The sequence below is a fragment of the Neofelis nebulosa genome, chromosome 8 (genome assembly GCF_028018385.1).
Source record: "Neofelis nebulosa isolate mNeoNeb1 chromosome 8, mNeoNeb1.pri, whole genome shotgun sequence".
NCBI classification, from domain to species: domain Eukaryota; kingdom Metazoa; phylum Chordata; class Mammalia; order Carnivora; family Felidae; genus Neofelis; species Neofelis nebulosa.
Window position 1 is genome coordinate 88267344 of NC_080789.1, and position 14799 is coordinate 88282142.

Genomic DNA, 14799 nt, shown 5'->3' on the forward strand with positions numbered 1-14799 from the left:
TGGCTGCCACAGTGATGACAGTTGGTGAAATCAGAGAAGACTGTAGAGGAATGACATTTGGGTTAGCTCTCTCCATGGACAAATAGGATTTTGCCACACATGGGCAGCAGGGAGAGACTGTAGGCAGAGTGAACAACAGTAGGAAAACGAAGAAGTGGTCAGAGCACACTGAGCAGGTTGTGTAGCTTGACACTTGGCTGTGGGGGTGGGGGGGAGTAGGAAGGAGGATGGGCAACAGAACATACACAGGTAGATTGAAGCCAGATCTTTCCTCTGATCACAAAGTACTTTGGCTTTGAACCCACTGCCTATGCTACAAATCCCTGGGGTTCCTTCTTCTACTTGGTCATGTATGCATTCATGTACTTTAAAGTTTCTCTACTATTGTCTGCTTTGGTCCACTAGTTCAGAAAGTGCACAGCTGAGAGCCAAGTGTCCTTGGTTCTAGTCTTGTTTCCACCACTAACTAGCACTGTGATCTTCAGCAAGCCCCTCAGTTCCCTCAGTGCTCTGTTTATTTGTCTGTAACATGAGAGTTCATGACTGATAATTTCTAAAGTTCCCTTTAGTTAAAAAATTGTAGGATATTGTCTTGTTCATCTGTCTTGTTTTTCTCTCAATTTGGTCTCTACTACAAGTGATCTGAACCTGCATTCTGCCCACTTTTTACTACAACCTATTGTTGGAGTTGTAGAGGTACAATAAATAACACCACATTTCCCCCTCCTATGATATTCAAGACATAGAGACAAATGATTAAACCATTAGCCTCAGCCTAACTGGCTTGTTAATCTGGCATCACTAAGTTAGATAGTCTTACTCTTCATCACAAGCACTGCCGAGCACACCCTACCTCCTACCACAAGAGAGAGCCTGTTTTTATTAGATTTTCTTGTGTCTGAGAAAATTGGAGTGCATTTGTCCTGTGAGCATGTTGGATCCAGATGAAAAAAAGGAAACCACCAAAAAAACCCCCAAAAAAACCTGTAAGAAGCTTAGCTAGGCATGCTCAGTACCGTCTCTTTAACTGACTGATAGACACAGAGAGAGAAGGAAGCAGAGAGAAGCCAGGAATAGTACTCTGTTCAATGAGGCTCAAACTTCAATGGATGTCACCTCACCTGGAGGCCTTCTGAAAATACACATTGTTGGGCTCTGACCCCAGCATTTGGAATTCAGTACATCTGGGTGGGACCCAGAATTTGTTCTTCTAACAAGTTTTCAGGAGATGCTGCTGCTGCTGCTGCTGCTGCTCCAGGGACCTCACATTGAAGACCAAGGCTCCAGTTTAAACTCCTCCACATACATGTAAAATGAAGCAAGGGAAATATGGCACCCTCTGAACATTCACTTCATTTCATGAAACACTGAGATTAAAATACCATAATGAATGCTTTCACAGTGGGGAAATCATAGAGAATCACTTCACAATGTTTCACAATCCCTACAGATTCTTCCCAATGCCTAGCCTTAGTTAAAGTAATATCATTTTTTTGGCTTCCATTTATTCACTTGTAGTTTTAAAAATATGAGCATCATAATACTAATGCCTACTTTTCCCATCCCCATATGAGATGTTTGTGAAGATTGGTTGAAGTAATGGGTATAAAAATTCTCCAAATAAACTTTGTGAATGTTAGTGATTCCCTCTTAACTTCTCAGTAGAAATATAGAGCCTTTTCCTCCTACAAATAGTACATCTCAAAAGACTATTTTATTTGTATTTATTTAAATTCAAGTTAGTTAACATCGTAGTATTGGTTTGAGGAGTAGAACCCAGTGATTCATCACTTACATGCAACACCCAGTGCTCATCCCAAGTGCCCTCTTTAATGTCCATCATCCATTTAGCTCATCCCCACACAAACCTCCCCTCTAGCAACCTCCAGTTTGTTCTCATATGATATTTGTCTTTCTCTGCTTGACTTATTTCACTCGGCGCAATACACTCTAGTTCCATCCATGTTGTTGCAAATGGCAAAATTTCATTCTTTATGATTCATGAGTAGTAGTATTCCATATAAATGTGTGTGTGTGTGTGTGTGTCTACACATATATATGGAATGGAACATATTTCATATGTGGAACATGTGTCCACATTTTCTTTATTCATCAATCGATGGACAGTTGGGCTCTTTCCATAATTTGACTATTGTTGATGGTGCTACTATAAACACTGGGCTGCATGTGCCCCTTCGAATTCAGCATTTTTATGTCCTTTGGATAAATACTTAGTAGTCCAATTGCTGGATCATAGGGTAGTTCTATTTTTAATTTTTTGAGGTAATGGCATACCGTTGTCCAGAGTATCTGTACCAGTTTCCATTCTCACCAACAGTTCAAAAGGGTTCCCCTTTCTCCTCATCCTCACCAACATCTGTTGTTTCCTTGGTTTTTAATTTTAGCTATTCTGACAGGTGTGAGGTGGTATTTAAGTGTGGTTTTGATTTGTATTTTCCTAATGATGAATGGTGTTGAGTATATTTTCATGTGTATGTTAGCCATCCGAATGTCTTCTTTGGAAAAGTGTCTATTCATGTCTTTTGCCCATTTCTTCAGTGGATTATTTGTTTTCTGGGTGTTGATGTTGATAAGTTCTTTATAGATTTTGGATACTAACTGATAAATATACTAACTGATATTTATTCCATATGTCATTTGAAAATATCTTCTCCCATTCTATTGGTTGCCTTTTAGTTTTGTTGATTGTTTCCTTTGCTGTGCAGAGCTTTTTATCTTGATGAGGTCCCAATATTTCATTTTTGCTTTTGTTTCCCTTGCCTCCTGAGACATGTTTACTAAGAAGTTGCTGTGGCCATACTTTGGCTATTGTTGATAGTGCTGCTATAAACACAGGGGTGCATGTGTCCCTTCGAAACAGCACACTTGTATCCCTTGGATACATGCCTAGTAGTGCAATTGCTGGGTCGTAGGTAGTTCTATTTTTAGTTTTTTGAGGAACCTCCATACTGTTTTTCAGAGTGGCTGCACCAGCTTGCATTCCCACCATCGATGGATGAATGGATAAAGAAGATGTTGTATATGTATGTATACACACACACACACACACACACACACACACACAATGGAGTAGTAGTCAGCAATCAAAAAGAATGAAATCTTGCCATTTGCAATTATGTGGATGGAACTGGAGGGTGTTATGCTAAGTGAAATTAGTCAGAGAAAGACAAAAATCATGACTTCACTCATATGAGGACTTGAAGAAACAAAACAGATGAACATAAGGGAAGGGAAACAAAAATATAAAAAAACAGGGAGGGTGACAAAACAGAAGAGACTTATAAATATGGAGAACAAACTGAAGGTTATGGAAGGGGTTGTGGGAGGGGGGATGGGCTAAATGGGTAAGGGGCGCTAAGGAATCTACTCCTGAAATCATTGTTGCACTATATGCTAACTAATTTAGATGTAAATTTTAAAAAATTTTTAAAAAGTTGCTGTGACCAAGGTCAAAGAGGTTGTTGCTTGTTTTCTCCTCTAGAATTTTGATGGTTTCTGTTTCACAGTTAGGTTTTTTTCTATTTTGAATTTATATTTGTGTGTGGTGTAAGAAAGTGGTCAAGTTTCATTCTTCTGCATGTCGCTGTCCAGTTCTCCCAGCAGCATTTGCTGAAGATATTCACTTTTTCCATTGGATAGTCTTTCCTGCCATATAAGAAAGATTAGTTGGCCATACATTTGTGGATCCATTTCTGGGTTCTCTATTCTGTTCCATTGATCTATGTGTCTGTTTTCATGCCAGTACCATACTGTCTTGATAATTACAGCTTTGTAATACAGCTTAAAGCCTAGAATTGTGATGCCTCCAGCTTTGCTTTGCTTTTTCAAAATTACTTTGTCTATTTGGGGTCTTTTCTGGTTTCATGAATTTTTTTAGGATTGTTCTAGCTCTGACAAGAATGCTGTGATTGGGATTAAGTTGAATGTATAGATTGCTTTGGGTAGTATTGACATTTTAACAATATTTTTTCTTCCAATTCATGAGCATGGAATGTTTTTCTATTTCTTTGTGCCTTCTTCGATTTCTTTCATAAGCTTTCTATAGTTTTCAGCATACAGATCTTTTACATCTCTGGTTAGGTTTATTCCTAGGTATTTTATGATTCTTGGTGCAATTGTGAACGGGATCAGTTTCTTTATTTGTCTTTCTGTTGCTTCATTATTAGTGTATAAGAATGCAACTGATTTCTGTACATTAATTTTGTATCCTGCGACTTTGCTGAATTCATGTATCAGTTCTAGCAGACTTTTGGTGGAGTCTATCGGGTTTTCCATGTATAGTATCATGCCATCTGCAAAAAGTGAAAGCTTAACTTCATCTTTGCCAATTTTGATGCCTTTGATTTCCTTTTGTTGTCTGATTGCTGATGCTAGAACTTCCCAAAACTATGTTAAACAACAGCGGTGAGAGTAGACATCCCTGTCGTGTTCCTCATCTCAGGGTGAAAGCTCTCAGTTTTTCCCCATTGAGGGTGATATTTGCTGTGGGCTTTTCATAAATGGCGTTTATGATGTTTAAGTATGTTCTTTCCATCCCGACTTTCTTGAGGGTTTTTATTATGAAAGAATGCTGAATTTTGTCAAATGCTTTTTTTGCATCTATTGACAGGATCATATGGTTCCTATCCTTTATTTTATTAATGCGGTATATCACATTGATTGATTTGCAAATACTAAACCAGTCCTGTGGCCCAGGAATAAATTCCACTTGATCTTGGTGAATAATTCTTTTAATGTACTGTTGAATTTGACTTGCTAGTATCTTGTTGAGAATTTTTGTATCCAGGTACATTAGGGATATAGGTCTAATTCTCCTTTCTACTGGGGCCTTTGTCTGGTTTTGGGATCAAGGTAATGCTGGCTTCATAGGATGAGTTTGGACTCTTTCCTTCTATTTCTATTTTTTGGAACAGTTAGAGAAGAATAGATATTGACTCTTCTTTAAATGGTAAAATTCCCTGGGAAGACATCTGACCCAGGACTCTTATTTTTTGGGAAATTTTTGAAAATGTATTCAATTTCTTTGCTGGTTATGGGCCTGTTCAAATTCTCTATTTCTTCCTGCTTGAGTTTTGGTAGTGTGTGTGTCTCAGAATTTGTCCATTATTTCAGATTGTCCAGTGTGTTGGCATATAATTTTTCATACTATTCTCCTAAAATTATTCGTATTTCTGTGGTGTTGGCTGTGCTCTCTCCTCTTTCATTCATGATTTTATCTATGAGTCTTCTCAAAAGATAATTTTAAATAATTAATGGTTGTATCAATCTTTGGTCTCTTTTCAATTTACTCATTTGTAGATGGCATTTTTGTTTTTACTTCAATGAGATCCATGTCCCTTCAAAAAAATGTCCTTGAAGAAAATAAATGCTTCTTAAATAGTAGTAGGCATTGGGGGCAAACTTCAGAAAGAAGCCCTTAACTACCTAGCTATAAGGACATAAATAATAGGAAAAATTCTCCCCCGTCACAATATGATCACTTGTATTATCATTGGAGGCCAGGGGATTGCTATGATGATCAGGGAGGAGCCTGAGGATTACATGGGTGCTATGACTTGATCACAGATAATGGATTTTGAAAAAGAAATCCATTAGGCTGCCCTAAGTCAGAAAATATCATCAAACTCTGTGCCTAAGCTGACTTAAGAGCAGCTGCTGGATTCACCATTACTTACAGAAGGTGGAGGCAGAGAGTAGGGGTAGAAGCTGATTGGGCCAGAAGCCTTCCCTGGATCCCAGGGTAGGAAGCCAGCTTATTGGAGCCCTTACTGTCTGGGCTTACCTATATGGATAGGTTGCAGTGGGGGATACAATCTGGTGCTTCCCCATTGGATGAATCAGCATAATGAGTTTCAAACAACTGAATGACATTTCCAAGCTTTCCTTTCTCCACTATCTTCCTCCAGACTGACCCAAAGAAATGGTTTTCCAAACTCCCTTCTCAGCACTGACCCACCCTGAAAACACATACACCACAATCCTGTCAGAAATGTCTCCCAGTTGTCAAGCAAGCCTACTTCACAGCTTGTGCCTGGTAGAAACGTTTGCACTTTGTGCTGGTGTTATGTTGTGTACCCCTTCTCTAGCCAAAGTTATACTTTTTGGGTTTTTTCCAATTTTTTGATCTGTGTCTTCCATGCCTTTGACTTTAGTCCTTTATTGGTTTCTTTGTTTCTCTGGCCTTTTAAGACAGCCATCACTATCTTCTTGGGAGTGTTTCCAACTTTAATGGTTGGTAGGTTCTTCTCAAAGTTTGTTTTCATCCTCTATCAGTTTGGCACATCCCTTTTCTCTCCAATTCCCTTGTGGAACCAGAAAATAGTCCCATGTTCCCCAGGACTCTGAGCATGGGCATTTTCAGAGTTTGCCTTTCCTCATTTTTCACCTGGTTCTTTCATCTGCTGGCTGCTGAGCAAGGAGATCCATGCATGGCACCTACAGAGCACCTCATAGTGACTCAGGCTGAGCAGGTTGAGCTCAAAGGCACATCATAAACCCATTTGTAATATGGTTGCTTTTCTTTCAAATCCTTAAGAACATAAGTGACCCAAATTATGGTAGAATAGTGAAATGGAGGTGGTGGGTTGGGGTTGAGAGGTGGTTCCAAATTTTATTTTCACTTCAGGAGGCCCATTTTTCAGCATTTCCTCAGAAGCTCTTCTGGGCCAACAAGAGGACAGTTTGTCAAAATATGAACGACCAGCTACCCTGATCATTTCCCAAGCCAAGTACCCCAGAGCCTTACCTTGTCTGATGCCTTTCTTTGGCTAATTGTACAGCATTAATGCTTTTCAGCTTCCTTCTGTTCATTCTCACTGATGTGTTTCAGTCAGGGCATCTCTGATGACAGAGCCTGCATTTGCATTTTTTGCTTTATTCCACACCACTCATAGTGCAACTGAGAGCTTGAATTCATAATAACCCCAGGTGCTAGACGTGAATAGTTACCTAGATAATTTGATCTGTGTAGACGATGCTTGTCTTTCTGAAACATGTTTAGAGGCTTAGAATATCTAACTCCTGTTCCTCTTGCTTTGCTAACAGATCAAGTCCTCTTGAAAAGCAACATGACACCACACACTCCCCCTCCTCACTCATGCCATACCTTTTTATTAAATAAAAGTAAGTGGAGCTATAAGATGTGACTGGCCTGGATCCCAGATTCATAAAACAAAACACACCCTGTTTATCAAGGGGCTGAAGCATCCAGAGATTTCTTAGGCCATTTTGCTGTCATGTAAGTGGGAATCAATATTCAATAAGCCCTTGATGCGTTTCACTGCTGCTTTACTTAATACCAGCTTCTGGTATAGTAAGTGTCATTGATATAGGAAGGGCTTATTTGTAAAATAACACTGCAGCCCTCACCTTCTGGATTTTGGACCTGGCTTCTCCTAGAAAAGAAGAGTCAAGCCACTGAACAAGGAAGAGAGTCATCTTGCCAGGCCTGGTGCCTCAGCACAGATTCTCCTATAACCTATCTTAAAAAAGAAGACAGATTCTATGCTTTTAAAGCAACCAGTTTAACAGAGCCTAGAGGTTAACAGTCCTGCATGCCTATTAGGAAAATATCCACTGTGTCTGGTCTGATAGTCTCCCCACTTCCAATAAATTAGTCAAATTGAAACCAATTGAGGGATAGAATTGATTCCACTATTAACAGATGAGAGTAGACTTTCCAGGGCTCTCAGAGCCTACAGGAGTTAGTAATAATACTTCATTTCCCTCACCTCCTGTGTTTCTGCAGGGGAAGACTGCTGACCACCTGGCCTCCTGATAGGTGCATGGTAGGTCTGAGTTTCTCTGTGTCTAGTGATGGTGAGTACGGTAGGAAACTGACCATTGGTCAATTTTTTAGTTTCAATTCTCGGATATCTTTGCAAGGAATTTGTAACGTTAGACTTCCCTCACCCACACAGCTCCAAGGAGGCACAGGTTAAGGAAAAGTGATCTCATGTCTGCCTGAATAACAGATACGTTGTATAAAATTTTCATATAATATATTTCTGAGCCAAATGGATTTTATATAATTTATCAACAGTTTTGGTTGTCTCCATTCTCAGTTTTTCTGAGAGTTTTTCTCCATTCTCAGTTTTCACAGAGTACAGGATTCACAATCTGGGGTAGAAGTGGAATCTTTCAGAGATTCATCCTGCATCATGGTCTTAGCTATTTCTTATCCTATTAGGGGGGTTGACAGTTTGGGGCAAGCCAGGGATAGAAGATTTTTTCCATTCATTACTGTTTGGGGATACAGTGGAGGTCAGACCTGCTCTCTGCTCTCTGCAGTGATCCTATAGTTGTCACTACAGAGAGATGTCCTGGCTTAAGTCTCCTAGGGCCATTTTAGACCAGACCATTAGAAAGTTCCCAACCTGTTGCAAATAGGTTTAGTGAATCTAAGGCAAGAAGCTTGTATTTGGCCTCTCTGTATGGGCACAAATAGGAGTGAGCTGTTCTGCAGCATTTGCTTATGTTAAGTTATTCTTATGGGGTGAGCCCTCCAAGGATATTTAGTGGGTGCATGTTTTAAAGGAGGGATGTCTATAAACTCTTATGGGTTTCTTGTCTTCAAAATTTCTACTTGGCAAAGAATACCCAGGAGTGCTGAGTTTAGAAGGGGCTCAGAGATTTCATAGTGTGGCTTGGGGTTTTTACAACCAGTTTCTGGGGTACTAAATGAAAGAGAAGGGTCTTCCTTTTCTCCTTTTCCAATAAGAGGAAAAGAGATCATTTAAAGCTCGAGGTGCTGAGGTTAAACTTAGTAAAGGACTTCCCAACAGTAAACACAACATGACCAACTCATTTAGTTTAGAGGTCATTCTGACCTTCCTTCCAGACCTCCTTTTCTGCTGCCCTGCCATCAGGTGTTATGGCATCTCCCACTGCATCAACATCCAGAGTTGACTGGACGGGAGTCCCTACCTCCCTATCCCTTTCAAGTCCATCCCTCTTGCAGCTACATAAGAGAGAGAGAGAGAGACAGAGAGACAGAGAGACAGAGAGAGACAGAGAAGTGCTTTTCTTTTGTTAGACATTTTTTCTTGGGCTAGACAGGAGCAGTCTTCCCTGCCACACCTCCAAACAAGCTCCCTTGTTTTAGTGAGGTGTGCACATAGGATGAAGTCAGACCAAAAATATGGACTGAGAGCTAAGATTTCAGGATATGGACCTCCTAGGGGATAGTGAACTCTCAAGTTACTTTTTTTTTTTTTTTTAATTTTTTTTTTCAACGTTTTTTATTTATTTTTGGGACAGAGAGAGACAGAGCATGAACGGGGGAGGGGCAGAGAGAGAGGGAGGCACAGAAATGGAAGCAGGCTCCAGGCTCCGAGCCATCAGCCCAGAGCCTGACGCGGGGCTCGAACTCACGGACCGCGAGATCGTGACCTGGCTGAAGTCGGACGCTTAACCGACTGCGCCACCCAGGCGCCCTCAAGTTACTTTCTTAAAGAAAGAGGTAATGGAACAAGACTTCAAATTTTCACTTTCTGAGATGGTTGGGCTTCTCTCAGCAAAGGGATATATGGCCAAATGTTGCCTTAAAGAGTCCTACTAGTCCATACACTAGTCTTTTCCCTTGCAGTCTGCTTTATGCTAGTAATAGACCACTTATCCTGTAGCAGTACATCTCAATGTAGGGTGTTACTGAGGACCACCCCCCTCTGCTCCTCTGCTAAAAAACTTTTAATCACTCGGTATCTCTGGAGGTTCATTCTTGCCACAATGTATGTTCTGGCATCAGTGTTTCCCCCATGCAGCAGCTGATTACATCTCTGGGCCTCCCTCTTCCCCAACCTGCCCCAGCCTGTAACCCTGATCTCATTTTCTCCTATCTCACACATTGTTCTGGGACCTCCTGTGCTTGCACACCTTTGGAGCCCTTCTCTTCCTTAGGAGAGCCTGCTCCTCACTGATCTAATATCCCCTGTATTTTGTACCTTCCCCAACACTTTTCGGAACCAGAGGACTCTCCCAAGAGGAGGGTGGCTCCTATCCCTGAGATTGCCTCCAGCTCCTCAGGAGGAGGAGGTGGATTTCATGCCTGGGTTATGTGTCGTCTGTCTCAGACTTTGCAGCCTCTGAGCAATGGCTCTGTGTGCAGGCTCAGGGAATCTTTGGAACCAGCAGATAATAAGTACTCTGGAAACACCACCTGCAACTTGCTAATGAGTGTCTTTCCCCTGCACCCCTCACCTCTTGGAGGTTGACCCTGATTTTGGAGAAATGGATGCCTTCTTTTTACAGTCTGGGAGAATTGAAGTTGGAATATAGGGGCAGGTTCTTTTTAGGGGCAGAGGAATATAGAAATGACCTTGAGGAGTATACTAAATAAAAATATGAGTATATATCTAATATTTCTTCTGATTGCAGAACTTTGGAGATGGAAATCTTTAGGAGTGGGACAAGTCTGGGGTTCTTTGGATTTGGAGGGAACTCCTGGGCTTTGGTTCCACAGGCAAACTGGGGAGCTATCACCTGAATCCCATCTCTTTCCTCCAGTCATGTGTTTTCCTAAGTAATTGGTGAGTTTGATACTCAAGGAGTCATCTTCTTCCAAGTCCATAGTTTAAGCCACTAAATGACTCTACTGTCTTCATTCAGTTTTGGAATATTAAAGTTAGCACACTACAGGAATTTTTCTTGAAGGTACCTGTACCTGAAATTCCAGCAGTAGCCACCAGGTCAATCAGTGGTGATTTGACTTTGGGTCATCAAAAGCAAGCCGGACAGGTATACAGTCTTGTCCATTTATGCATTTTCAAGCTGTCAACAAAAATGCCCTTATTTTAAAGTATATTTTCTAGTGTGGGTTTGACTCTATACAAGCTACATATGCCACCAGGCAAAGGCCCTTTAAACCTTTGTTGTGGTAAGTGTAGAAGCAAAAAGGAGTGGAGTATAGGATTTTCTGAGATTGTCTAATGACCCAGCCAACTGTGGTCTGTATCAGAAAGAGCCATTCAAAATGATTTTGGCTTCATTCCAGTGTAGTGACGTCTGTGGAAATGGAGAGGTAGGTTGGGATGTTTTTATTTACTTGATCCACATAGCTCTTGGAGTGGTGTTATGGAGGCTCTAATGTGGGGCAGAAAGTAGGTTTGGTGATAAATAGAAATCACATTCTGATGTACACACTATGGGTCTGAATTCAGGCTTTGTACGTAGGCTACTTCTGCAGGAAAACTGATGTTGCCTCTTTTGATATCCAGGAAAATGAAGACCAGCCCTTCCTTGGTTTGCCATCCAGTGCTACTCTTAAGACTTCAGTTTCCCAGAACTATCCTCCTCAGACTCTCTTGATCCAGGAAGTATTTCTTCAGCTACTTTCCATCTCCTTTAAAAGATGTTTCCCTCATTTCTGTTTCTGACCTCCAAAATTACTCAATGGGCAAGTGCAGAGCCTACTTAAGATCTTGTCTCCCTCTCTCTGCCCCTCCCCTGCTCACAACGTATCTCTCTCAAAATATAAATAAACATTTAAAAGAAAGTCTGAAATGAAGATTTCAGGTATTCTAAAATCTTAAAAATCTCACTTAACCACAAATAGTCTTCTTTTACCTTGCTTTTTTTTTTAAATGATTATTTATTTTTGAGAGACAGAGCACAAGTCGGGGAGGAGCAGAGAGTGAGGAAGACACAGAATCTGAAGCAGGCTCCAGGCTCTGATCTGTCAGCACAGAGCCCAACATGGGGCTTGAACTCAAGAATCATGACATCAAACCCTGAGCTGAAGTAGGATGCCTAACTGACTGAGCCACTCAGGCGCTCCTCTTTTACCTTGATTTTAAAGCCACAAATTACAAATAGCGCCATCTTCTTCACTTACATCCCTCCCAGTATGGCCCTCCCAGTCATAGGTCCTTGGGGTCTATGTGCACTGTTTTCTGGCAAAAGTGATGAATGTTCGAATGATATGCTTTACCCACTCTGAATTAAGTGATATTCGTTACAATGGTTAAGGGTTCTAGAAAAGTGTGTGTGTGTGTGTGTGTGTGTGTGTGTGTGTGTGTGTAAGTCACATGGCTTTGAAAAGAGGATATAAATAAGAAAGTTGTGATTGGTATGGAGAAGAGAAAGGTCAGAAATGGAGAGGAAGACAGAAGTAGAGGGGAGAGAGAATACTGACCAGGGGATTTAAGGTGTTGAAGCTCAAGAAAAGGAAAACCCTGGCTTTCCCTGAGGCCAGCGCAGAAGCAACTGGGACTTTTGGACTGAGAGATTAGGGGTAGACTAGGAGAAGCACTGCTTTGCTGGGAAGTTGATGGGGTTCACTCTAAGAGACTGTGGAATCTACTGCTGTTAGGAGCCTTGTGCAAAGGAACAGTGACTGGCAGAGGGGGCAGTGTAGAAAGAGAGCTCACTACAGTGATCCCCTGCCGCCCTCCTCCGGAGCTATTTGCTGCCCTCCCTTATCAGTCAGGACTGTCCAGTCCCACTGTCTGAAACAGATTCTATAACAATGACCAATTAGGCATTAACACATCTACCTCTGGGGTTATCTAGACATCCTTATGGAGAACAGGATCTAAAATCCCTGCCCATCAGGGCAGACAGAGGCTTTGCCTGAATGGTGTAAAGAGCCATAAACATTTTTTTGTAATTACAATGACATTTTACAGGGAGAGCCATAACTGCCGCTCCATAACTTTAGTGTGGGGAGGAATGCACTGTAGACTCTGTGATGTGGGGAATGGAGCCATCTGATGACTGTCTTCTTCAGATTGTGCTTTTCTACCATGAACAACTTCTGGGAACAAAACTCACAAAGGAGAAGAAGATGATTTCTATTCCAGAAGCCCTTCTACTGAGAAGAGACAGACTGCAAATCTCCAGAGGTAGACGATGAGTGGCAGCAGGTCAGCAAATGAATGAGTAGTACATAACTTGGCCAACCTCCAAATATCTATGTGCAGGGAAGGGCATTTAGGGGGTTGTTGGTTCTGAAAAGCTTCCTGGAAGAAGCATATGTGCAGAGGGGGAGGTCATTCTTAGAGGAAATGGCCCTTGTCTAGACATGGGTAAGATGGAGATGTAAAGCAACTCAGGAGCATAGATCCCACTATAGGTCACCCAGTCTTGTCATCTTAGTCTTCCAATCGATTAGTTAGCTTATATTCAATCTCTCTCAGTGATCCCCTATGGTTTTGTAAAAATTTCATAACACACCATGAGTCAGGCCCAAGATCTTCCTGTCTCACCACCCTCTCTCCTTGGTCCACCTCGTTTAATGACTTTTTGGTCTATTTCGTCTTCCCCTGTAAGACATATGTGAAAATATGAACATTCTTTCATACTGCACTTCAGTAGTTTGATTTCCCCCAAACTACCAAACAGTCTTTTTCTCAGCCTTCTAGCAGCCTGTGCTTTCTTCACTACACCTCAGAAGCTCTTCTGGGCCAAAAAGAGGACAGTTTGTCAAAATATGAACGACCAGCTACCCTGCTCATTTCCCAAGCCAAGTACCCCAGAGCCTTACCTTGTCTGATGCCTTTCTTTGGCTAATTGTACAGCATTAATGCTTTTCAGCTTCCTTCTGTTCATTCTCACTGATGTGTTTCAGTCAGGGCATCTCTGATGACAGAGCCTGCATTTGCATTTTTTGCTTTATTCCACACCACTCATAGTGCAACTGAGAGCTTGAATTCATAATAACCCCAGGTGCTAGACGTGAATAGTTACCTAGATAATTTGATCTGTGTAGACGATGCTTGTCTTTCTGAAACATGTTTAGAGGCTTAGAATATCCATGTGATTGCTTCTGCAAGCCTCTCCTTTGGTCAAGTAGGCACAATGTTATGGGTATATCTTTTGTCAAAGAGATTGACCTTTGATATACTAAAGGGTTCTTTCTTTGGTCATAACACTGGAAACATAAGCTTCTTGCTTCTTGGATTCAGTCAACAAATAGACTTATTTATATTAGCTACTACTGCGGACAAGGAGGGCAAAAATGAATAAGACAAGGTCTCTACCTTTTAGGTGGCTTCAGGTTGGTGGGAAGATAGATAAGTAACCCAGCATTTCTAATACAGCATGATCAGAGCTTTATGATGGAAGTGTGCATGAGGTACGGGGATGAAGGGTAGATCTCTAATTCTGATGCAAGAGGTGCCATTGGCCCAGGAAGGCAGAAGGGAGTGAGTGACTGTGTAGCATATGACTAAGCTAAGTTATTGGCCCAGGAGGCAGAAGGGAGTGAGTGATTGTGTAGCATATGACTAAGCCTAGACACTACAATGTCTTTCTCAATTAGGTTGCCATTTCTTTATGCATTCATGCACTGAACAAATATACAAGTACCAACCAGGTACTAGTCACTATACTAGGTCTTATTTGAAGATGTACAAGTCACCAGGGAGCTTGCAGCCTAGGGTGGTAGACAGAAAAATAAACATTTAAAATCCACCATAAATCCTGAGGCAGAAGCATGGGAAAGCTGACACTTCCTTAATTAAAGCCAGTTGAAGTGTTACACTATGTAGAATGCTTTGAAGGGGCAATATCAATAACTTACTGTCTTGCCCCATTGTAGTCTGTGAATAGGTTGATTCACTTCCACTGTGCAGTTTATCATCTAAAATCCCAGCAGTTAAAGGATCTGGAATATATCAAACTTTTTAAGGTCCCTGCCTGGAGAGCCTTCCTAGTTCAGGAAGCAAATCATCTGACAGAGAGAGAAGTGAGAGTGTAGACGCACAATCCTTTTAAAATAATTTAGTAATGGTCCTACGTAACTGACCAAGAATTTACAGAATCTGTTCTTTCTGTAGAGAT

The 14799-nt window shown here is 41.2% G+C and overlaps 1 protein-coding gene across 14 annotated transcripts in view; it reads left to right on the plus strand.

Moving 5' to 3' along the window:
- Positions 1-14799, plus strand: part of LOC131519887 (cationic amino acid transporter 3-like) — an 85961-nt gene that overhangs the window by 6785 nt on the left and 64377 nt on the right. For 2 of the 14 annotated variants that reach the window (XR_009265850.1, XR_009265851.1), the window contains exon 3: positions 2981-3044. The exons of 10 other annotated variants lie outside the window; for them this stretch is intronic. The gene's annotated coding sequence lies outside the window, so the exon portion shown is untranslated. Of the gene's footprint in view, positions 1-2980; positions 3045-7817; positions 7840-12706; positions 12882-14799 lie in introns of those variants that run through there. 2 more of the 14 variants (XR_009265863.1, XR_009265849.1) reach the window with 2 other exon arrangements.